This window comes from Artibeus jamaicensis, unplaced genomic scaffold (genome assembly GCF_021234435.1).
Source record: "Artibeus jamaicensis isolate MK-2021 breed Jamaican fruit bat unplaced genomic scaffold, CSHL_Jam_final contig_456, whole genome shotgun sequence".
Taxonomy (NCBI): Eukaryota; Metazoa; Chordata; class Mammalia; order Chiroptera; family Phyllostomidae; genus Artibeus; species Artibeus jamaicensis.
In genome coordinates, this window is record NW_026521839.1 from 3,223,808 (window position 1) to 3,246,564 (window position 22,757).

Consider the following 22,757-nt stretch of genomic DNA (forward strand, 5'->3'; position numbering starts at 1 on the left):
TTGGCTAATATAATTATGATGTGCCTTGGTGTGTTCCTTCTTGGGTCCAACTTCTTTGGGACTCTCTGAGCTTCCTTGGGGAAGTTCTCCTTTATTATTTGTTCAAATAAGTTTTCCACTTGTTGCTCTTTTTCTTCCTCTTCTGGTACCCCTATAATTCGGATGTTGGAACATTTAAAGATGTCCTAGAGGTTCCTAAGCCTCTCCTCATTTTTTTGAATTCTTGTTTCTTCATATTTTTCTGTTTGGTCATTTTTTTCTTCCTTCTGGTCCACTCCCTTGATTTGAGCCCCAGTTTCCTTTCCATCACTTTTGGTTTCCTGTGTATTTCCCTTCATTTCAATTAGTTTAGCCTTCATTTGTTCCTCTAATTTGTGACTAAAATCAACCAGTTCTGTGAGCATCCTGATCACCAGTGTTTTGAACTGTGCATCTGATAGGTTGGGTATCTCTTGGTTGCTTAGAAGTATTGGCTCTGGGGCTTTGAGTTGTTCTTCTTGAGCCATAATGTTTTGGTCTGTTTGCGCCTGTTACTTATGAGGGCCAGAGCCCTAGGTGTTCACCAAGGCAACCCAGGTCACTGGGTTGTGATGCTGTATGTGAGGACGGGGTCAAAGAGGGACAATAGCGGTCCCTTCTGCTGCTTCCTGCTGCTGGGGCCTGCACAGTCCGTCTCACTGCTCACTCCTTCACCTCGTTTATCTGTGTGCAAATGTGTGACCACGGTCAGCCTGCCGCCTTGCACCCTCACTGGATCTGCACCCTCACTGCAACCCCATGCCTGGGATCTGCCAACCACTGCATACGTGCCTGGGTCGGTCTGGTCGAGTTTTCCTGCACAACCCCGCTTCGCCAATCATTGGCTCCACTCCTCTTACCGGTCTGGCTGAATAGTTCGTTGTTGTTGGACTTCCATATAGTTCAATTTTCTGTGTTTTGGTTGTGTTTTTGTTACTAAAACTTTGTTGTCGTTAAACTTGGTTGTGAGAGGAGGCACAGTGTTTCCACCCACACCTCCATCTTGGCCAGAAGTCCCCCCCCTTTTTTTAACTTTCTAATTGAATTTATTATGCTGACTCTGGTTAATAAAATTATATAGGTTCCAGGTGTACAATTCTATAATACATCATCTGTATATTGCATTGTGCGTTCACCACCCAAAATCCAGTCTACTTCCATCACCATTTATCCCCTTTTACACTCTTCTACATCCCTCCTTAATCCACTTTGCAAACTATTGTTTGCATTTTAGGAGTTGTTGTGGGCTTGGTTTTGTTTCATTTGGTTTAATCCCTTCATTGTTTTTTAAAGATTTTATTTATCTATTTTCAGAGATAGAGGAAGGGGAAGGAGAAAGAAAGAGAGAGAAAAATCAATCAGTTGCTTCTCACACACCTTCAACTGGGGATCTGGTCTGCAACCCAGGCCTGTGCCCTGACCAGGAATCAAACCTGAGACCTTCCAGTTCACAGGCCTGCATTCAATCCATTGAGCCATACTCCCTTCACCAGCCGGGGGCTTCCTTCACCTTTTTCACCAAGTCCACAACCCCTTTCCCCTCTGACAGCTGTCAGTCTCTTCTCTATGAGTCTGTTTATATTTTGTTTGTTTATTTTGCTCATATGAATGAAATCATATGATATTTGTCTCTCTCTGACTGGCTTATTTCACTTAGCATAATACTCTCCAAGTCCACCCATGCTGCTGCAAAGGGTAAGATTTACTTCTTTTTATAGCTGAGTAGTTTTCCATTGTGTAAATGTACCATAGCTCTTTTATCCACTCATCTATCAGTGAAAACTTGGGCTGCTTCCAAATGTTGGCTATTGTAAATAATGCTGCAATAAACATAGGAGTGCATATATTATTTTAGATTAATGTATCAGCTGATTTCTCAAAAGAAACTTTGAAGGGCAGAAGCAATTGGCAAGAAATATTCAAAGTCATGAAAAGCAGCCAAAATTGCTCTCTACTCAGCAAAGCTATCATTTAGAATCAAAGGGCAGATAAAGAGTTTCTCTGATAAGAAAAAACTAAAGGGGTTCATCATTAAACCATTATTATATGAAATATTAAAAGGACTTATTTAAGAAAAAAGATAAAAATTATGAATAAAATGGCAAAAAAATACATACCTGTCAACAAATGAATCTAAAAAAACAAACTAAGCAAACAAGAAGAACAGAGACAGAATCACGAATGCAGAGTGTTTTGATGGTTGCCAGATGTGAGGGTGAAGAGGTGAGGGGATTAAGAAGTACAAGTAGGTAGTTACAGAATAGTCATGGGAATGTGCAGAACAGTATAGGAAATGGAGTAGCCAAAGAACTTATATGCATGACCCATAAACATGAAGAATGGTGAGGGTTGCCTGAGGGAGTGGGGGGTGCTGGGTGAAGGTGGGGCAAAGGGGGAATAATCAGGACAACTGTAATATCATAATCAATAAAACATAATTTTTAAAAAATGAGCTTTGGAGTCTTCCCTCCTCTTGAATTTTCTGGAATAGTTTGAGTATGATAGGTATTAGTTCTTCTTTGAATGTTTGGTAAAATTCACCTGTGAAGCTATCCAGTCTAGGACTTTGGTTTGTTTGGGGGTTTTATGATTACTCCTTCAATAGTTGTAAGTTGTCGGTCCAGATTCTCCGATCCTTCTTGATTCAGTTTTGGAACACTGTATGTTTCTAGGTATTTATTCATTTCATTGAGATCTTCCAATTTGTTGACATATTGTTGTTTACAATATTTTCTTGCAATACTTTGTATTTTTTTGGTTTCAGTTACTACTTCTCTTTCATTTTTTATTTCATTTATTTGGGTCCTTTCTCTTTTTCTCTTAATGTATCTGTTTAAAGGTTTGCCAATGTTGTTTATCTTTTCAAAGAACAAGCTCTTGCTTTCATTAATCTTTTGTATTTTTTTAGACTGTTTATTTCTGCTCTGCTCTTTATTTCCTTTCTTCTACTCACTTTGGGCTTTGTTGTTCTTTTAAATTTTAAAAAATTTTTCTTTAAAATGTTTTTTCTGTTCAGTTACAGTTGTTCCCATTTTTCCCCCCATTGCTTTCCCTTTCCCTGCCCATCCCCTCACATTCGATCCTTCACCCAGCTGTCCTTGTCCATGGGTCCTTTATACATGTTCCTTGAGTTGACCCTCCCCCTTTGTTCCCCCATTATCCCCTTCCCCACCCCTCTGGTCACTGTCAGTTTACTTCTTATTTCTGTACCTCTGGTTCTATTTTGCACACTTATTTGTTTTGTTGATTAGGTTCCACTTATAGGTGAGATCATGTGGTATTTCTCTTTCACTGCCTGGCTTATTTTACTTTGCATAATACTCTCTAGATCCACCCATGCTGTTGCAAAAGGTAGTTCTTTCTTTTTTCTGCTGTGTAGTATTCCATTGTGTAAGAGTAAGACAGTTTTTTCATTCATTCACTTACTGATAGGCACTTAGGCTGTTTCCAGCACTTGGCTATTATAAGTTGCACTGCTATGAACATTGGGGTACACAGGTTCTTTTGAATAAACTTAGATTGTTCCTTTGAGATTTTTTTATTTCTTGAGGTAGGCCTGTAATGCTATGAATTTCCCTCTTGGGACTGCTCTTCCTGTTTCCCAAAGATTTTGGGTCATTGTGTTCTCATTTTTCTTTGTTTCAAATTATCTTTTGATTTCTTCCTTGATCTCATTTTAAACCATTCATTGTTTAGTAACATGTTACTTAGCCTCCATGTCTTTGTGTGCATTTCAGGTTTTTTCAATCTTGTGACTGATTTCTAGTTTCATAGCATTATGGTTAGAGAAGAGCTTGCTTAAATTTCAATCTCCTTAAATTTACTGAGATTTGTTTTGCATCCTAATGTATGGTCTGTCCCAGCAAATGTTCCATGTGCACTTGAAAGACTGTATCTTCTGCCACTTTGGGGAGAAATGCTCTGAAGACATCAATTAAATCCATCTGATCTAGTTTGTCATTTAAGGCCACCTTTTCTTTGTAGATTTTCTACCTGGAAGATCTAGCCCTTGATGTCAATAGGGTGTTAAAATACCCTACAATGACTGTATTACTGTCAGTCTCTCGTTTTATGTCCCTCAAGATTTGCTTCAACATATTTAATTGCTCCTATATTGAGTGCATAAATGTTTGTAAGAGTTATATCCTCCTGTTGGATTGCTCCCTTTATCATTATGTAGTGCCTTTGTTTTTTATAACCTTTGACTTAAAGTCTATTTTGTCAGATATAAGTGTTACTAACCCACTTTTTTCTTTTCCATTTGCATGAAATATTTTTTCCATTTCCTTATTTTTAGTCTGTGTATCCTTGATTCAGAGGTAGGTCTTTCGTAGACAGCACATATATGCAGGTCTTGTTTTCTTACCTATTCAGTTACCCTTTGTCCTTTGATTGGAGCATTTAAAACATTTACATTTTAAAAAATTCTTAACTTGTAACTCTTTATTTAAAAATCTGATTGGCCAACTTAGCGTTTTCCACCAACACAAGGAGCAGAAACTTTCATAGGCTTCCCAATCTTTTGCTTAGGTGCTGCCTTTGTGGGAGCCTTAGCAGCAGCCATTGCTGTCTTTTTAGATGCTTGCTTAGCCTTTTTTGCTTCCTTGGCAGTCCTGATAGCTTATTCTCATTGAGCTTTCCTAACTTCAAATTTCTGATTCCTCTTGGACATTATATCAGCAAGAGATTCACCAGTGATGGCTCTCTGGAATCTGACTGAGCGATGGGTTCTCTTCTGTTGAATTTCTTCCTACTGTCCCTTTTCATGCTTTCTTCTGTAGAGGACAGTCCAGTTTATCTGTCAAGGATTCCCCTTGGAAAGGAACGCTGACTTGCATTTTGCATTAAGAGATTGGAAAACCTTCCCATCGGTCCTGGCATAGCATCTCCCATGTCCAGTGTAGATCTTGTACCCACTGAAACTGCAAGCTCAACCTTCATGGCTGTGGCAGCTGGGAAGAAGGAAAGATGGTGAAAAGCAAAACATTTACATTTGAAGTGATTAATGACAGATACATATTGATTGCCATTTTATTCTTTTAACTACATTTCTCTGTTTCTTATTTTCTTCTTCCTCCTGTTCTTCTTCAAGAAGGCCCTTTAACATTTCTTGTAATACTGGTTTGGTGGTGATAAACTCCTTTAGCTTTTTCTTGTCTGGGAAGCTTTTTATTTCTCCTTCAATTTTAAATGATAGCTTTGCTGGGTAAAGTACTCTTCGTTCTAAGTCCTTGTTTATCATCACTTTGAGTATTTTATGCCAATCCCTTCCAGCCTGAAGTGTTTCTGTTGAGAAATCAGCTGACAGTCTTATGGGTACATCCCTGTAGGCAAATTGTCTTCTACTTTTGCTACTCTAAGATTGTCTTTAATCTTTGCCATTTTTATTATGGTGTGTCTTGATGTGGGTCTATTTGGGTTCATCTTGTTTGAGACTTTCTGTGATTCTTGGACCTGTATATCTTTTTACTTCACCAGCTTAGTTAAGTTTTCAGTCATTATTTTTTCAAATGGGTTCTCAATCCCTTGTTCTCTCTCTTCTCCTTCTGGTAACCCTATGATTTAGATGTTGTTACACTTCATGTTTTCCCAAAGGCCCCTTAAATTATCCTCATTTTTTAATATTCTTTTTTCTTTTTGTTGCTCTGATTGGGTAATTTTTTTTTCCCTACCTTGTCATTGTGATCCAATCCTCAACTTCATCCAACCCACTGTTTATGCCTTCCAATGTATTTGTCATTTCAAACTCTGTATTCTTCATTTCTGACTGGTTCTTTTGTATGGTTTCTATGTCCTTTTTCATGCTGTTGAGCATCCTTATAACCACTGTTTTGAGCTCTGTATCTGATAAATTACTTGCTTCCATTTCATTTAGTTCTTTTTCTCACAATTTCTCCTCTTATTCCATTTGGGCACACTTCTCCATTTTGGCTACTACCTCTTTGTGTTTGTTTCTGTGTATCAGACAGATCTGCTATGATTCCCAGTCTTGGAATCGTGGCCTTATGTAGTAGGTATTCTGTGATGTCCATTGGTGCAGTCTCCTTGATCATCTGAGCTGGGTGCTCCAGGAATGTCTCTTATGTGGGTTCTATGGACACTGCTGTTATAATTGAGGCTTGATTAATACTAGCCCATTTATGCATGGGATTGATTCTCAGGCTGGCTGACTGTGAGGCTCAACCCTCTCCATGGTGTGTGAGCTGCTTGCTGTGCAAGTACTGACCACATGAAGCAGACTCACATCGGCTAGGTCTGGTGTCCACCAAGATCTCCCTTTGGATATGCTGCTTGTGAAGCGTATTGGACTCTGCTCTGATGGTTTCTGAAGCTGGCTACTGGGTGTGTTGGTTCTGTGTCTCTTGGGAGTGATTCTGGTGCAAGATAATGCTGATACTACCTGTGATTGGCCCTGGGCAACTTGTTTGGAACCATCTCAGTGTGGCTTCTTTAAATCCTTGGTTTTAAAAGTTCTCTTCAGCCAGTCTTCAGCTTGTTATTCAAACTAATTGTTCTATAATTTACTTGTAATTCCAGTTTGGTCCTGGGAAGAGGTGAGTGAGTATAACTTCCACCTACTCTGCCACCATCTTGGATCTCAAAAGCTGGGCCCCTCCCTCATCTTAAAAATGGGGGTGGATGGGTGTAAAATGTATCTACTTCATGAGGTTGCTATGTAGATTAAATGTGACAGTTAATGGGAAATGTAGTAATTAGTATAATTCACTTATCTGTTTTTACTTTCTATTTTTCCACCTATCTGACTTTGTCATTCCTCTGCCTAGAATTTTCTTACTCTCCTTTTTGCTTTGCAAACTGGTGATCTGCATGGCTCAGATCCAATGGTTTCCTTGCTTTCTGCAGTCTCTGTCTAGTCTTTCTTCAATCTTCCACCTCTCAATGAAGGCAGAAGTATTGTCCCAATCCTGTATTTATTATATGTGATTATTGTCTATATTACTGTCTTATGATAGAGACTGTGCTTATTTTGGGTGACACCACCAGTTCTAGGCACGGTGCAAGCTCGGTCCAGGAGAAGCACAACAATGTTTGTTTACTGAGGTGTTAAAAGATGATGGAAGCTTCTCAATAGACATAAAAACAACTATTCTCAATGCAGCTACTCACTCATAATATCTCAAATTATTAATAATTATTTTAGGGGAAGTATTCAACTATCCCAGCTTCCCCTTTCAAAGTCTGGAGCTGTGTTCCATTTCTTGGATCTAATTAATAAGTAATAATTGCTCAGATTTGCAGACCCCAAGGCCAAAGGCATTTGGGAAAAAAAGGTACAGTGATTCTGGATAAGCAAGTTCAAATATAAATAGGCTTGAGGCTATCCAACATAATTAATTTCCTTTTTAATGATCCATTTTAGTTTAGAGCTTAAAAAACACATTGATCTAAGTCTTATGGAACTTTTGGGGGAAAAGACTGCACCTCTTATGACTAACTACCATTATATTTTGGTACAGTCAAGTAATGAATGGATCTGTCACTTGGTTATTACTGCTCACAACTTGGTATGGCTATGTTCATTACTCCAGATTGAATTATTAATGGCTTGAGATCTCTATGCATCCCGGACAGAAAGGCCTAGACCTCAGCCTGTGCTGGCACTAGTCATCCATTACAGTCTGATGAATGTACAGATGTGTGGGAGGTAGGCTGGCAGAGCACTGAGAAGCCCGGTCCAGCAGAGGCCACGGGACTCATTCATTAGCAAGGTCTATAAAACACTGAGAGCCTGCTTTCTGGGCTGGTAATTGAGCTGCTTGAGTACTTTCTCACACAGTCCAGAATGTCATGTTGAATCTTTAATTAAAATCCACATGCAAAAGTTTCTTGTGCCTTGTGCATTTCACTGAAGGAATCTTTGACATGCCTTTTAGTTCCCTAGGTTCACATGGATTCCTTTGTGGTGCTTTTTTAAAAAACTGCCAATTCTGTAGGTTTCCTTTGCAGGTTGCGATAGAAAAGTTTCCATTTAGTTTTAACCTGGGGGAGACCTAGTTCCTTTTGTAACTATTAAGAGTTTGCTTTATCAACTGAGAAGCAGCACATCTCCCGAGTGGCATGTCTTTAGGGCCCTTGTTTGGGAGATTTTCACCCATGTTCCCTGCTGTTCCTTCCTGAATTGCAATCAATGAGGAAAAATTAGGTTCCAAAGAAAATGGCCTTGGAGAAGGGCCTCTTGTCACCTTTGTTTCAAGGGGAAATGGATGGGAATTCTGGATGGGACAGATATCCTTTGAGAGGCAGATGGAGGTAAATCAATTCCAGATGTGGATGATGGTGGGGAGTGTTATGAGAAGAGTAGACAGTAGCCAACCTTTCTGGGGCTTGTAATGCAGAGCCCTCCATGCTGCCATAGGGATGGCATCTGTTTTCCTAGCATTTAAATGAGAGCCAGAGCTAGGTAAGTCCTAAGCAGTACTTTACAGTCAGAGCCTGTTCCTGATGTACTCCAACAACGCATAAGCCTATTGCTGGGTTTACAAATACATTTCTTCTTGAGGCCTGGACTGCTTTGTGGGGGTATGCCAAAGCTGAGTCCTGGTTCCACTAGACACGATGTGGTAACAGGTTAGCACTATCTGCAATGGATGGGGTGAGTGGAAGAACAGCATAGCTACACTTATCTGCCATCCTTAATCTGTTTGCTTCAGCTTCCCGAGTTAAATAATGGCAGTAAGTTAGACTTGTAGGGTGTTTTAGAGTTTACAAGTAGCTTTGCAACAACATTTTATATTTATTTGACCTTCAAAAAACTCTGGAACAGTAGCTCTCAAACTTTCTCACAATGACCCATTGTAGAAAATTATTTTCCAAAAAAAAGAAAAAATTATTTTCCCATGTAATAATATATTTCCCCCATAAAATATATTCTCCCCTGTAACATGCACACATACCTATACACGCACACACCAAATTTCAAGAACAGTAAGTGTGATAAATTCTGATATTTTCTATCCTTTAAAAGGTTTTTTCCTGGTGTGCCACGCCATTGAATTGTGTTTTTTAATTTATTTTAATTGTTGTTCAAGTACAGTTTTCTGTCTTTTACTCCCACCCCAGCCCAACCCCCCTCAGTGCTCCCCACCTCCCTCCCATTTCTACCCCTTAGTTTTTGTCCATGTATTCTTTATACTGGTTCCTGTAAACCCTTCCCCTTTTCCCCTGAAATTCCCTCCCCTATCCCCTCTGGTCACTGTCAGCCTGTTCTCTATTTCAGTGTCTTTGGTTATATTTTGCTTGCTTGTTTGTTTTGTTGTTTAGGTTCACCTGTTTGTCTATCCTTTTTTTAAACCTACTAAATTGACTTCACACACACTAATGTGCCATAATCTATAATTTGCAAAGTGCTATTATTCTTAGGTGTATGGAGTACAAAAATTATCTCCAAGTTACAAACATGGGGGAGGGGGCTAATGGAGACAGTACGGCATAATGGTTAGAGTCAGATATATATATTCCCAGCTGGGTGACAATAGTAAACAAGTCACTTGTCACCTCTAAACCCATTTCTTCACTTGTAAACCAGAAGCAATAATATCTACCTCATAGTTTTAAGGCTGAATAAGTAAGATTAGGTGAGTAAATCCTATCATGAGATAATGGCCTAATAAATGACAGCTGCTGTTGTTCACACTGGTGGTCCACATAGTGTTGATGATAGTGGCAGAAGTAGCAGCAAGTGTCAATTTAAAGTCACACTGTCAGTTGGTGATGTCATTAATCTCCTGTCCAGGAACACCTAGTAATCTGCTTCTGCCTGGGGTAAGGAGGCTCACCTCCTCCAACTATATTTCAAGGGCTTCTGTCACCCTACCCATCTGTACTTCTCTTCTTGGTATTCCTTCTCTTCCAAAATTATTAGATGCTCCAAATCTATAGAAAAGTTCAAAACCTGATATTATTTATTTTTCATCACTTCTTCATAATCACCTCTGGTACAACAGGCTGAGAGCATCACAAGAAGCTACAGCAAACCCACCACACTCACTCTACCTTTGGGGGTACCAACTTGCCCCTGGCCTGCTGGCCAGTCCTTCCCTAACTCTCCAAAGCCCACCTCTCTGCAAAGCCCAGCCCTGGAAACCCCTTTTATACTGTGTGGTCTGCTCTAGATGATTATGTTCACAGTCAATTGCATGGAGATGTTTTTGTGCTGACTACTCCCCTTCCCACAATCGTCCTGGAATTAACCCTCTGCAGCGCATAGGCAGGTCCTGGGTATACCCCATGTTACTAATGCTGAAAGTGGTTGCATGGGTGGGCACCTAATCTGCGGTAAATATCATTCTGCTCTCTAATACCCTCTCAAAGGTAGAGAAGCTCCAAGCTCTGGGGCTGAGAAGGATTATCTGGAAATGATGCTGTTGGAACTATACTTTTTTGTGGCTAACCAGGTAAGTTTAATTTCCTGGGTCATTAATGTGGTTCCTTTCGCCAACTTCAAATTCATCACCAGTATCTAAGGGGGAGGGGCAGGGGGATCCCCACCACCACTGCCGGCATGTTTTCTACTAAGTCAGACTGTGTGTGCACGTGTGTTGCCTGGACACCACCTGGACTTGGTGAGGCAGAAGCAGTCAGGATGGTACTGAGGAGGCCTGTGCCAAGGAAACCCATCACAGTCACAAATACAGTTTTGCTGGGCTGCCCCAATGGTTGAAACCAGAATGAGTGTTTAAAATAACTGGTTCTGTGTATAGACTGGGGTCACGCTCACCAACCATATTCAACATCCTTCTGGGAACGGTTATCCAAGGAGAAGTCAGCCCTGAAGCCTGAATAATTGGTGCTTATGAAGGGTACTTTCACACAGTGGAACCTTCAAGAGAACCCTCTGAGGCAGACAGGGAAGACTGCAACTTCATTTTACTAGTGAGGAAACTGGAGCACTGAGAAGTTAAGTAATTTTCCTGAGGTCACACAGAGCCAGGTGTGGAGCTGAGCGTGGATGCAGAGCCCAGACTCTCTGCCTCGGCACTCTGCTGCTCTCATCTGATCAAGGGTCAGTTCAGTCTAGGCTAAACCAGGTGTGCTTCTTACTCAGAAAACCCAACCAAACATGCACATACGAAACAGTTACATCCCCTGCGGGGAAAAAAGTAGTACCATATTTTTAGGACTGTAAGACATACCTAGGTTTTAGAGGAAGAAAATAAGAAAAAAATTTGAAGCAAAAAATGTGGTAAAGTATTTTATAACCTGTGACCCCACTCCATCCTCACCCCTGCCACAGCAAGCCAGGTAAGCTACATTTGGACTACAAGACGCACCCCTATTTCCTCCCAAATATGGGGGTGCATCTTATAGTCTGAAAATATCGTGATTATAATAGGGAAAAATACTGCTCCCTCATTCCCCAAACAAATCACCAAACTGTAAGAAAAAAGAGAGAGAGAGTATAAAGAAGAGAAAGCAAGGATGCCTATATGAGTGGTACTAAACTTAAATATCATTTCTTCTCCCTTCCAGTGGTGAAAATCATTCCAAGCTCGACAAAATTGTGAACATAATGAAATGCTCCTCAAAAATAATGACATTCCATTCGTACCTGGCTGGCGCAGCCAGAGAGCTGTTTCTTAATAACAACAGAGTGAACACCATATCAAATCAAATCAAGAGGGAAGAGTGAATTATAAGAAAACGGGAGAGGCCAAATGGAAACTATGCCCAAATGGTTTTCATAGCCCTGAACAAAGACAATGATGGTGGCATGTGTGTCCATCTGTGCCATACTGTTTTCACCCAAGGAGCTCAAAGCTCTGAGAATAATTACCACTATCTTCTCTGCCTCTGGTGAAATGTATCAACTACACTGCAGATGCATAAAGATGGTAAGTATTGCCCAATGTCAGATACATCAACTTAACGCCCACTTCAGAGGCCTACTTGGTGCTGAAAATTCGGTGAATGCAGCAAAGTCAAGACACCTCTTTGCATACAGCTTGTAGTCTAAAGTGAAGGATGTTTTAAAATCTGCATGTGCAACAAGCTTTATTTCCACTCAGGTCTCCTCCAATTCAACAACGCTACCTGTTTGAAACCCACCAAAAGCTTCTGACTGTTTTTAACTTCAAGTTGAAAACCCCTGACGTGGTCGACAAGACCCTGCATGACCCAGCTGACCTCTCCAGGCCCTTTTCCACCACACCTCCCTTTGCCTCACTTATTTCTGGGCTGAAAGTCTCTTTAGGCCTGGGTGCCTTCCTTCAAAATGTTGATTCCCCTCGCCCCACCTTCCCACTGGGGAAGCACCGCAGCCCCTCTCTCTCTGGATCTTGCTTACTTAGTTAGCACTCGCACTTCCTCAGAGAGGTTTTTCTGGACACCCACCCTAGGTCAGGTCTTTCACTATGATTCCAATTCCTCATTCTTCCTAGCACTTAATGAATTATGTCATTCATGGCCCTGCCATCACCTGTCTTGCCCACTTATTACTAGAAAGTTCTGAGAGAGCAGGGATCGCTTTAGCCCCCCTAACTGCCCCATCCTCAGTGCCTGGCAGAGTTTATTCATTTTAGAACACAGGTATGCTTTGGGAGGCCACATTCCTCTAAGGGTATCAAGGCTCAGCTATACTAAATGCCTGGTTTAAACTTTCATGTAACCTACTGGTGTCTCAGATCCTCTGACAAATTAGGGGCAGTGGTTACAGGGGGGTGGTCAGTGCAGCTCACCCTGACATTGATGGCGTGTAACAAACTAGGTGGCTCTGCTTGGCTATACTATTAATTTGGAAGGTACAAAAGCCATAAAATATTTACAAGGTATAATTATCATTATTATATGCACTACCTAATAAATATTACATGATAGAACCCAAGTTCACAATATTATACGAGTCTCCTTCCAATATACTTAAACCTTCAAGGATAGTGTCTCCCATGTCTTACTTTTTCTTTTCTTATCCATTTCTGAAAGTCCTTTATTTCCTGCCTGGCTTTGATTATTACTAAGATTGATATCAGTAATTGACTGACATTCACTGAGCACTTACTGTGAGTCAGGCATTAAGCACTCCAACTGATTATCTCATATGATCTTTAAAATAACTCTATGATGTAAGTTCTATTACTATGCTACTGAAGAAGCTAAAGCCCAGAAAATTCAGGAATTTGTCCAGGGTTACATATGGAATGAGTAGTAGAGTTGGAATATGAAGCCAAGCAGTTTGCCACCTGATTCCACAGCTGCTGCTCTTAAATGCTCTGGTACAATGTACTGTGTATTTTTGTTTGTGCATAAACGCATGTGTGCACACACATGAGATATAACATATACAATGTGTATCCTGCCATTTTATCTCAGTTGCCTCTCTTCTTCTCTACATAGGCTAACCTTACAGAGATCACGAGTAAAAGGAGGACCTGATTATTTTTAAAAGGATGTTTTGAAAGCAAACAAGGATATTAGATTCATCTCTGCCCACCAAAAGTATAAAGTGCTTCTGTTGGTAGAAATCTAGTCCATGTCATGGGAATTACTAGAACTCCTCCAGAAAAGACTGGTATTGTTAACAAGAAGAATTATTCTTTTGCTGCTAAGCTGTCTAGTTTTCCTAAATTAGCCACAGTCATTTAGACTAATACCAAGCCAACCTGAATTCCATTTGTCCTACACTGTCTTGGTTACTTGGTATTTGAATTGTCTTATGCATATGGGTGGCACATCCCTGAGGTCTACGGGTAAATTAATTAGCTTTCCCCTCCCTGGTCCTGGTCAGCCCAGGCTCCAGCCTGGAGCTGTATTCTTCGACTGTGGCATGGGCCTGGATGGGGAAGAACAGAACACACATACAGAAAACCATCAGGGAAGCTGGCCCAGCAAACCTTCTTCCTAGGAAATTAACTAACTATTTCAAATACACAGGGTCCAGCAGAAGTAACGCTTATTAAGTGTGGTTGGTAGGGTAATAATAATATGGGTGTAATGATTTATAGTTTTAATTTGAATATTTCACCTAAAATGTCAGATGGTGTGCTTGAGGGGTGATATTGTTATGTTACAGAATTACATGGTTATGATTTTGTAATAAAAGATTTTGTAATAAAGACTTTTGACCAAGATGGAGGCATAGGTGGAAACACTGTGCCTCCTCATACAACCAAGTTTAAACACAACAAAGTTTTAGTAACAAAAATGCAACCAAAACACAGAAAATTGAACTGTACGGAAATCCGACGACAATGAACCATTCAGCCAGACCGGTAAGAGGGGCAGAATCAGCGGCTGGCGGAGAGGGGTCACGCAGAAAAAAGTGGCCAGACCGACCCAGGTGCACAGGCGGTGGTTGGCAGATCCCAGGTGTGGGGTGGCAACAGGCGGACCCAGTGGGGGTGCAAAGTGGCTGGCTGACCAAGGTCACACATTCACACGCAGATAAACCAGGCAAAGGATGAGCAGTGAGACAGACCGCACAACCCAGGGCCCCAGAAACAGGAATTAAAGCCTAAAAGCACCAACTGGAAAAACTTTCAGTGTCGTGGTGCTGGGAGAGGCTCCCAGGCTCACACAGTTCATTGCAGAGACCCACAGGGTCCTGGAGGGTGTGCTGGCCCACACACCCAGGAGCCAGCACCAGTAGAGCCTGGTTTGCTTGCAGGAATCAGCAAAGGGGACCGAAATCCGAGAAAGAGTGGAACAAACGCCATTGCCTCTCTCTCTGACCCCGCCCCCACATACAGCATCACAACCCAGCGACCTGGGTAGCCCTACCCTGGTGAACACCTAAAGTTCTGCCCCTCATAAGTAACAGGCACAAACAGACCAAAACATTATGGCTCAAGAAGAACAACTCAAAGCCCCAGAGCCAATACTTCTAAGCAACCAAGAGATACCCAACCTATCAGATGCATAGTTCAAAACACTGGTGATCAGGATGCTCACAAAACTGGTTGACATTAGTCACAAATTAAAAGAATAAATGAAGGCTAAACTAATTGAAATGAAGGGAAATGCACAGGAAACCAAAAGTGATGGAAAGCAAACTGGGACTCAAATCAAAGGAGTGGACCAGAAAGAGGAAAAAATGACCAAACAGAAAAGAATGAAGAAACAAGAATTCAAAAAAATGAGGAGAGGCTTAAGAACCTTCCGGACATCTTTAAACACTCCAACATTTGAATTATAGGGGTACCAGAAGGGGAAGAGGAACAGTCATGAGCGGAAACCTTGTTTGAACAAATAATAAAGGAGAACTTCCCCATTCTGGCAAAGGAAATAGACTTCCAGGAAATCTAGGAAGCTCAGAGAGTCCCAAAGAAGGTGGACCCAAGAAGGAACACACCAAGGCACATTAGAATTACATTAGCCAAGATCAAAAGGAAAGCATTCTAGAAGCAGCAAGAGATAAGGGGACAGTCACCTACAAAGGAGTTCCCATCAGACTGTCAGCTGATTTCTCAAAAGAGACCTTACAGGCAAGAAAGGGCTGGAAAGAAGTATTCCAAGGCATGAAATCCAAAGATCTACATCCAAGATTGCTCTATCCAGCAAAGCTTTCATTTAGAATAGAAGGACAGATAAAGTGCTTATCAGATAAGATCAAGTTCAAGGAGTTCATCCTCACCAAGCCCTTATTATATGAAATATTAAAGGGACTTATCTAAGAAAAAGAAGATAAATATATTAACAGTAAAATGACAGCAAACTCACAGTTATTAATAACCACACCTAAAACAAAAGCAAACTAAGAGACAGCTAGATCAGGAGTGGAGCCACAGAAATGGAGATCACATGGAGGGTTAGCAACGGGGGAGTGGGAGGAGGAGAAGAGGGGAAAAGGTACAGAGGATAAGTAGCATAGATGGTAGATAGAAAATAGGGGGAGGACAAGAATAATATGGGGAATATAGAATCTAAAGAACTTGGGACACATGGACATAAACTAAAGGGGGGAGAATGGTAGGGGAGGGGGTGTGCAAGGTGGAGGGGAATGAAAGGGGGGAAATGGGACAACTGTAATGGCATAATCAATAAAATATATTAAAAAGAAAAAAGATTTTGTAATAAAATAGAGGTGTCATTTGTGTTGGACAGTGTATAACGAACTATACAAAGTCCAATAATCATTTTCAAAACATGTTACAGTTTTAAATGTCCTTTTATAGATTCATTATAAGTGATAGTAAGTTAGCATTGATTTATTTATTTTGAAGCTTATGTTTGAAACCTAGAGCAATGGCAGAGCATAAAGAAAGGAGGTATAAAGGCTGTGCAAGTGTATGCCAATTCGATGTCACCAAGTGCCGCGAATGCATCAGTTCCTGTTGGTGGCAGCACTTCTTTCAGTGGCTCAGCCTATCACCATTAGTCAAACACTGTCCAAAAAGGCAGGCCATGGAGAAGCTGCCTTAGGACTTTCTACCCAAGGAAAGAGGTGCAAAGTGACCCAGCACAGAAGCCAACAGCACAGCATCTATTTTCGGTTATCAAATATTTGAGTGCCTTTTTATGTGCCAAGGACTACTTTAAATTTTGGGGATATAGCAGTGAACAAAAGAGATACCCCCCAAATTCCCTGCTTTAGGAAGCTTACATTCTTTTCAGGTAGGAGAGACAATAAGTAAATAAATATATGGTGGAAAGGGAGCACTGGGGGACCATTGCAATTTTAGCCTTGGTAGCTGAGGGAGGTGTCACCAAGGCATGTACTAACTACCTGAAGGAGCAAAGGAAGCCAGCCATGTTCATCTCTGGGAAGAGAACTACAGAAGAGAGAAGAGCAACAGCAGATGCAGACACCTCAGGTGGGAACATCTGCAGCACGCTGGCAACACCAAATGAAAGCCAATGTACCTGCCTTGGTGTGAGCAAGGGGAACCAGAAGTCAGACAGGTCATGGACTTTGGGGTGGCCAATACAGTGGGGCTTTGCACACCACTTTAAGAGCTTCATTTTCTACTGAATAAGATGAAAACCAAGGAGAAAATTCTAATCAGCGGGATGACATAATATTAGCTACCCTTCTGTATAGGCTCAGAAAGGTCTTAGCTACTAAGACTTAAATGCTCAAATTTCATGAGTTCCTTAACTTTCAAACAGAGATAGATATAAGAATGTCACAAACTAGCATAACATACACTGAGAGGATTCAGGACATGAAAAAACCAGAATACAGCTCTGTTCATATCAATCTGAGTACTAAAAGGTGCTGGCCGCCATGCCTTTGCACCTACGTGTGTGTGTCAGCATGGTGGGTCTCTGAAATGGTTCTACATAATTCCCCTTGCACTCCCCTTGCAGTCACTGTACTGCCCTCCAGTGGGAAGTTTGGCAGAAGGACAGACTGCTTAGCCAAAGCTGAACTGGAAACCTAGACCACCAGCCTCTAGGTCACAGGTGACAAACACAAGGCCCACAGACCAAATCCAGCCCTCCACCTTGTTTTATCCCACTCAGCACCGTGTTTCTACCTAGTGGCAGTGCCAAGCTATCACTTAACTGTTAAAGAGTAGTTACATTTACACAGTCCTAAAATTACATGCAAGCCTCTGAAAGCAACCATGAGGCTGATGTGGCTGCCAGTGAAAATGAGTTTGACGCCCCTGCCTAGGTGCTAGTTACCCGTCACCCACAAACAGCACCGATGTTAAACATGTCAAGTAAACATTCATAGAGCCCACTGAATTAACCATATTAACAATCTTTGATTAGGTAAAGTAAACAGCCATGTTCTGAAGCAAGATCCAGAGACTAGTTCCATTTTACAGATGAAAGAACGGGGACAAAAAGAGCTAAATCAAAATCAAGGGACAGGCCTGTTGCCACATGGTTTAGCTCCAGCAAGAACACAGGCTGTGAAACTGAGCGGTGAGAGCTCCTCACTTCCCATAAAATGCAAACCTCATTTCTGCTTCTAGAGAGAGAACCAAAATCTCTTCTGGAAGGAGAATCAAGATTCCAAATCCACAGTGAGGATGATGGGAAATGTCACAGGGAAAGATTCACAGATTAACGGAGGGCAGAGAAACATGCACACACACATGTACCCTGGGTAATCTAACTCCTTTCACGGAGATTTTTTTTCCAATAAGGGAAGTAACCCATCTACTGGCATAGTTTTGAAGAGTTGTGTACTTTCACCCTAAAAAGGAAACAGAGAAAAATTACGTTCCTTGCCATGAGCCTAAAACAAATCGAGAGGCTGAGATTTAAAAAAAAAAAAAGTAGCTTTAATTCAAGGGCCAAAGCACCAAATTTTTAAACCTATATGTGCTATCACAGACATTTTTGATTACATGTGGCTATTTCATTCATAGAAGAAAAACAACTACTTTAAGGCACCCTGAAATATTCACGGATCTGCATGTACAAGAGCACAGACACACCATGGAAAAGTTTTAGAGACCAACCAGTACTAATATGAAAGATAAAATTTCAGCTAACATCAAAGAAAAATTACATTCTATATGTTTATATCTCTGATGCTAAAGAATAGAATTCTTAAAAAAAAAGACAACATGCTTTTCAGAAGCCATGTATTAAGTTAGAAAAAAAATCTGAGTGGACTACACCTTAATATACTCGTGTATTTCTGTACCACTGAAGCTCTGTGCCAACTTCTTTTAGCTCCTAGCTGCACTATTTTCACTGTAAGTTCAAGACCAAGTGAAAAAATGGCTCATCTTACTTGTTTGTACATATAAAATAACTATGTTTATATACAGTGGTACATGTTAGAAAACACACATATCCTTCTGTGATAGTATTTATTGCCTTAGTCACAAAAATAGATTCATCAGGGAATTGTGCCAATACAGTTACCACTTCAATGTATGCAAAACAAAACCTGATTTATTCTCCTCACAGGAAGCGCAGAATTGGAAATGCACTGAATTATGCTACATTGGAAACAAATTGTAAAACAGAACACAGTGTTAACTAATAGGAACTAGATGTCCAATGTGAGAAAACCAATGTAACATTAGGCAGAGAACAGCCAATAGAGTCTAGTAAGTAATACACCAAATGATCCATAAGATCCAGGCCCTCAATCCACCCATCATCATTCAGGCTCTCAGAGAGGGTCATTCACAAAGTCCAAACCCAGTACTTTTCAGTGGAGAATTCGGAGTGTTTCATAACCAAACTCTAGATGCTTTCAATTCTGCAGACATCACAGCCTGACACCCCAGGTGTGGTCATCTTGCTTTGCCGGGCACATCAGGCAAGGCAGGTGAAGAATACCAAGCTGACAGCAGTGGAGAAGGGGTTGAGAAATGTAATGCAGGCTAAAGAAGCACTTCGAGGCCACAGTGGTACCTGATTGATTTCCCGTAGAAAAGCCATCAATAATCTACTTTGGCAAGCCAATCTGAATAGTGATGAAACACAGGGATGAAACAAACTTAATGAAATCAGATCCTTGAATGACTCCACACTCCTCACCCTGGCTCACACGTCAGACGCTGCCTACCTCTCTACCCACTCATGCCATTCTGCCCTCACTCGTAGCTCCGACTACCGTGGCCTTCTACATGCTCCTAAATGTACCATGTTTGCTTGTCCCCAACACTGATTCAACAGCCAAAAGACGCGATGCCCCCTTCTGGACCTGGGATGCAGCAGTGAAAGAGCCTCATAAGATCCCCACATTCAATATACTGGCATTACATTACAGTAGGGAAGATAGACAATGCACAAACACATCAGTAAGAATGTCAGACTGTGAAAGTGGCAAGAAAAATTTAAAAAGAAGCATGTGATAAAAGCTGGCAAGGAGGACCATCTTAGGTAGGCCAGGGAAGGTCACTTCAGGGACACACGTGAGCTAAATAAGCCCATTTATCAAAGAGGACAAGCCAGAAATCTGCAATCACTCATGCAGACACATAGGCAACAAGAAGTCATATCCTTAACCACAAACATCAGTGATGCCTGCCCAAGGCCTCTTTAAAAGTTCTATTCCGGAGGAGTTCACTTCCTTTTCACAGGAATCCTGGAGACTCTGTCAATAGCTGTTTAACACAATTGGAAGCCCTGGAATCCTTGCCACCCCTCTGGTTTCCCACACAATGAAGAGAACGCCCTGCAGCTTCTGGCTGCTCCCCCCATCCCGTCCATCTCTGTGGCCTCAATCCAGTTAGGAAATGGCTCCTCCTGAAAAATGTGTCACTCACCAATAGATCTACTGCTCAATACTGCAAACTGAAGGCCACCTTTTGGAATTGCACACAGGAGATAACCACACCACAATCCTGTTGACATGTTCCACCATTTGGCGGGGTTATATAAAAAGCTTAGTAACCATTAAAGAAGGATGGGAAACAGACAAAAAAGTAGCCCCTTCAAATGACCTCTTGTGTTTGGAAAACTTAAGGAGAGAAAAAGCAAGACTCAGGGAGTCCCACTACTTTATGAAAGGTCAGGCTTCAGAGAATTCACCATAAAAATGCCAGAAAACCACTTCTACTTGCACTCACTGAAATGAGCCTTCTCCATGAATTGATATTCAAACATAAAATCTGGTGCTTAAAAAAACAAATAACAAGTGGCTTCAAGAAATAATTAGTGCACCAATTCTATACTGGTTCATAAAACCCTAGTACAGCTGAAAGCACTTCAGACTCCTGACCCACTGAAGACAGGATGCCTGCAGTTGAACTTCGGGCATCACATGAGAGAGCATGTGGCCATGGTCAGCACAGTGGTCATCCAAGCACAGGCAGCATCTCGGGACATGCAGATCCACGCAACTCCCACAAGAAGCAAGGCACTACAAGGCTGTGGTACCTGGCTACACACACACACCCTTCCACCTGAGTGTACACTCCCTTAAATATATACATGCCCACATACGACTCTGCCGCCTCCACAGAGAGGTGTGTGCTGAAATAAAACACAATGCACTTATCTTCCTTAAGACAGACTCAGTAGATGTCATCAGATGTCAGTTTGGTCCTCAGGGTAGTGCCTATGTCTAAATAGTTATCCTTTATTTTTTCTTTGTGTGCTATCATGAGAAAAGAAAAACCCTAAAATACATGTTTTCTCTTTTATTTTTTTGTATTATAAATAAAAAGTGTCCACTGTGGAATAACTGAAAAAGATAGAAAAGCACAAACAAAAATCACCCATAAGTTCACCAATCAGAAATAACGGAATTGTACCCAGTGCCTCAAGGAACTCATGTTATGTCCCCCATGTGCATGTACACATACCTGGAGTCACAAGGCACGCCCCATTTTTATAACTTGTTCTTACCACATTACTATAAACTTGTCAAATGTCCACTGTCTTCCTCAACTTATTTATGGTTGGATGGACATCCACTGTGTAAGTATTCCTTTAACTACAAAATCCCATATTATTGAACATGCAGATTGTTTTCAGTATTTCGTTGTTTCCAATAACACTTAAATAAACTTGTATGTGCATAAATGCATTCCTTTCTCTAGAATTCACAGAAATGGAATTTCTGGATGAAAGGGTGTACACATTTTTAATATATGCCACCAAACTGTCACTTAGGAGACCGACATCAGTTTACATTCTCACCTGGAATGCCTTAGTGTGCCTGTTTCTCTGAGCCCTGAGGTTTTATTAGTTGGAAATTTTAGTAAGTAATATTGTGCCTCTCTCACCTGAAGTTGTATTTATTTGACTAGTAATGCTGTTGGACTTTCCCCAGCTATTTATTGATCCAATGCCTTTATAAAGACCCAGAATTAAAAACTAGTCTTCAGCAAAGCAGGTCAAAAGTAACAAATAAACAATAAAACATACAAGGCAAGGATGACAGCTAACTTCTATACTTTAAAAAATAAATACAGGTCTACATCTACTTATGCATTCCTATATATTTATAAATTCATATGTCTTTCATGAAATTTCATGGGCAAGGAAGATATTACTAAGATATCAAATCCCTCTTGATGAAGCTGGACCAGGGTGAATTTCCCTGACTCAGTATTTCGTACAGAAGTGCACTAGTGAAGTGGGAAGCTTTGGAAGACCTTTGTTCACCCAAATCCCAAGCGCCCTGAGAGAGCGATAAGGCCGTCTGGGAAAAGCAAACAGCAGCATAGTCACAAGGACTGGGGCTAGCACCCCCGCAGATAGAACTAATTTTCACATTTGGCCTTTGTACTCTGCTTCTGCCCCGTAGATAGAACTAATTACCGCATTCCGCTTCTGTATCCCGCTTTGCTACGTAGATAGGAAGACCCCATAGGCTATATAAACCCCAAGAATCCTTTGTTCGGGGCTCAGAATTTGGAGACTGACTCCTATGGGCCCATGCACGTTAATAAACCTCATACTCCAGAATCCCTCAGTGTCTGGCTGCTTCATTATCCTGTAACACTAGATCCACAAATCTAGGTCTACCTAGATCCACAAATACAGATGCCCAGGAGGAAAATGACATTAATCTCCGCCCCTCTCCAGGTTTGTCAGCCTTATTCATCAGTGTATGCCCAGTACCAGCAGGCAAGGTGCTCAATAAATATCTGCCAGGGCTATTTTCAGGTTGATGGCCAAGGGACTTGAAAAGATCTGAGCTTCAGAATATCAGCTCCTCTGATCTCTATATTTCCCACTCGTCCCAATGACTGTAAGATTTGTGAGGCAGCACATAAATGTTTGTGGCTTCCACAGAGACCAAAAAGGATTATAGTACCTTCCTGATCTACTTCACAGGGAGGGTGTAAGGACAAAGCGAGGAAGAGAGGTGAAAGAAATTCTGAAAACTATTCAGTGCTGTGCAAAGTGGGATGATG

The 22,757-nt window shown here is 41.2% G+C and overlaps 1 protein-coding gene and 1 pseudogene across 7 annotated transcripts in view; both read right to left on the reverse strand.

Annotated features, from left to right (window-relative positions):
* The window catches only part of ARHGAP26 (Rho GTPase activating protein 26), a 416,835-nt gene that overhangs the window by 105,459 nt on the left and 288,619 nt on the right, over positions 1-22,757 (reverse strand). The gene's annotated exons all lie outside the window — the stretch shown is intronic.
* Positions 4,487-5,698, reverse strand: LOC119046589 (60S ribosomal protein L24-like; annotated as a pseudogene).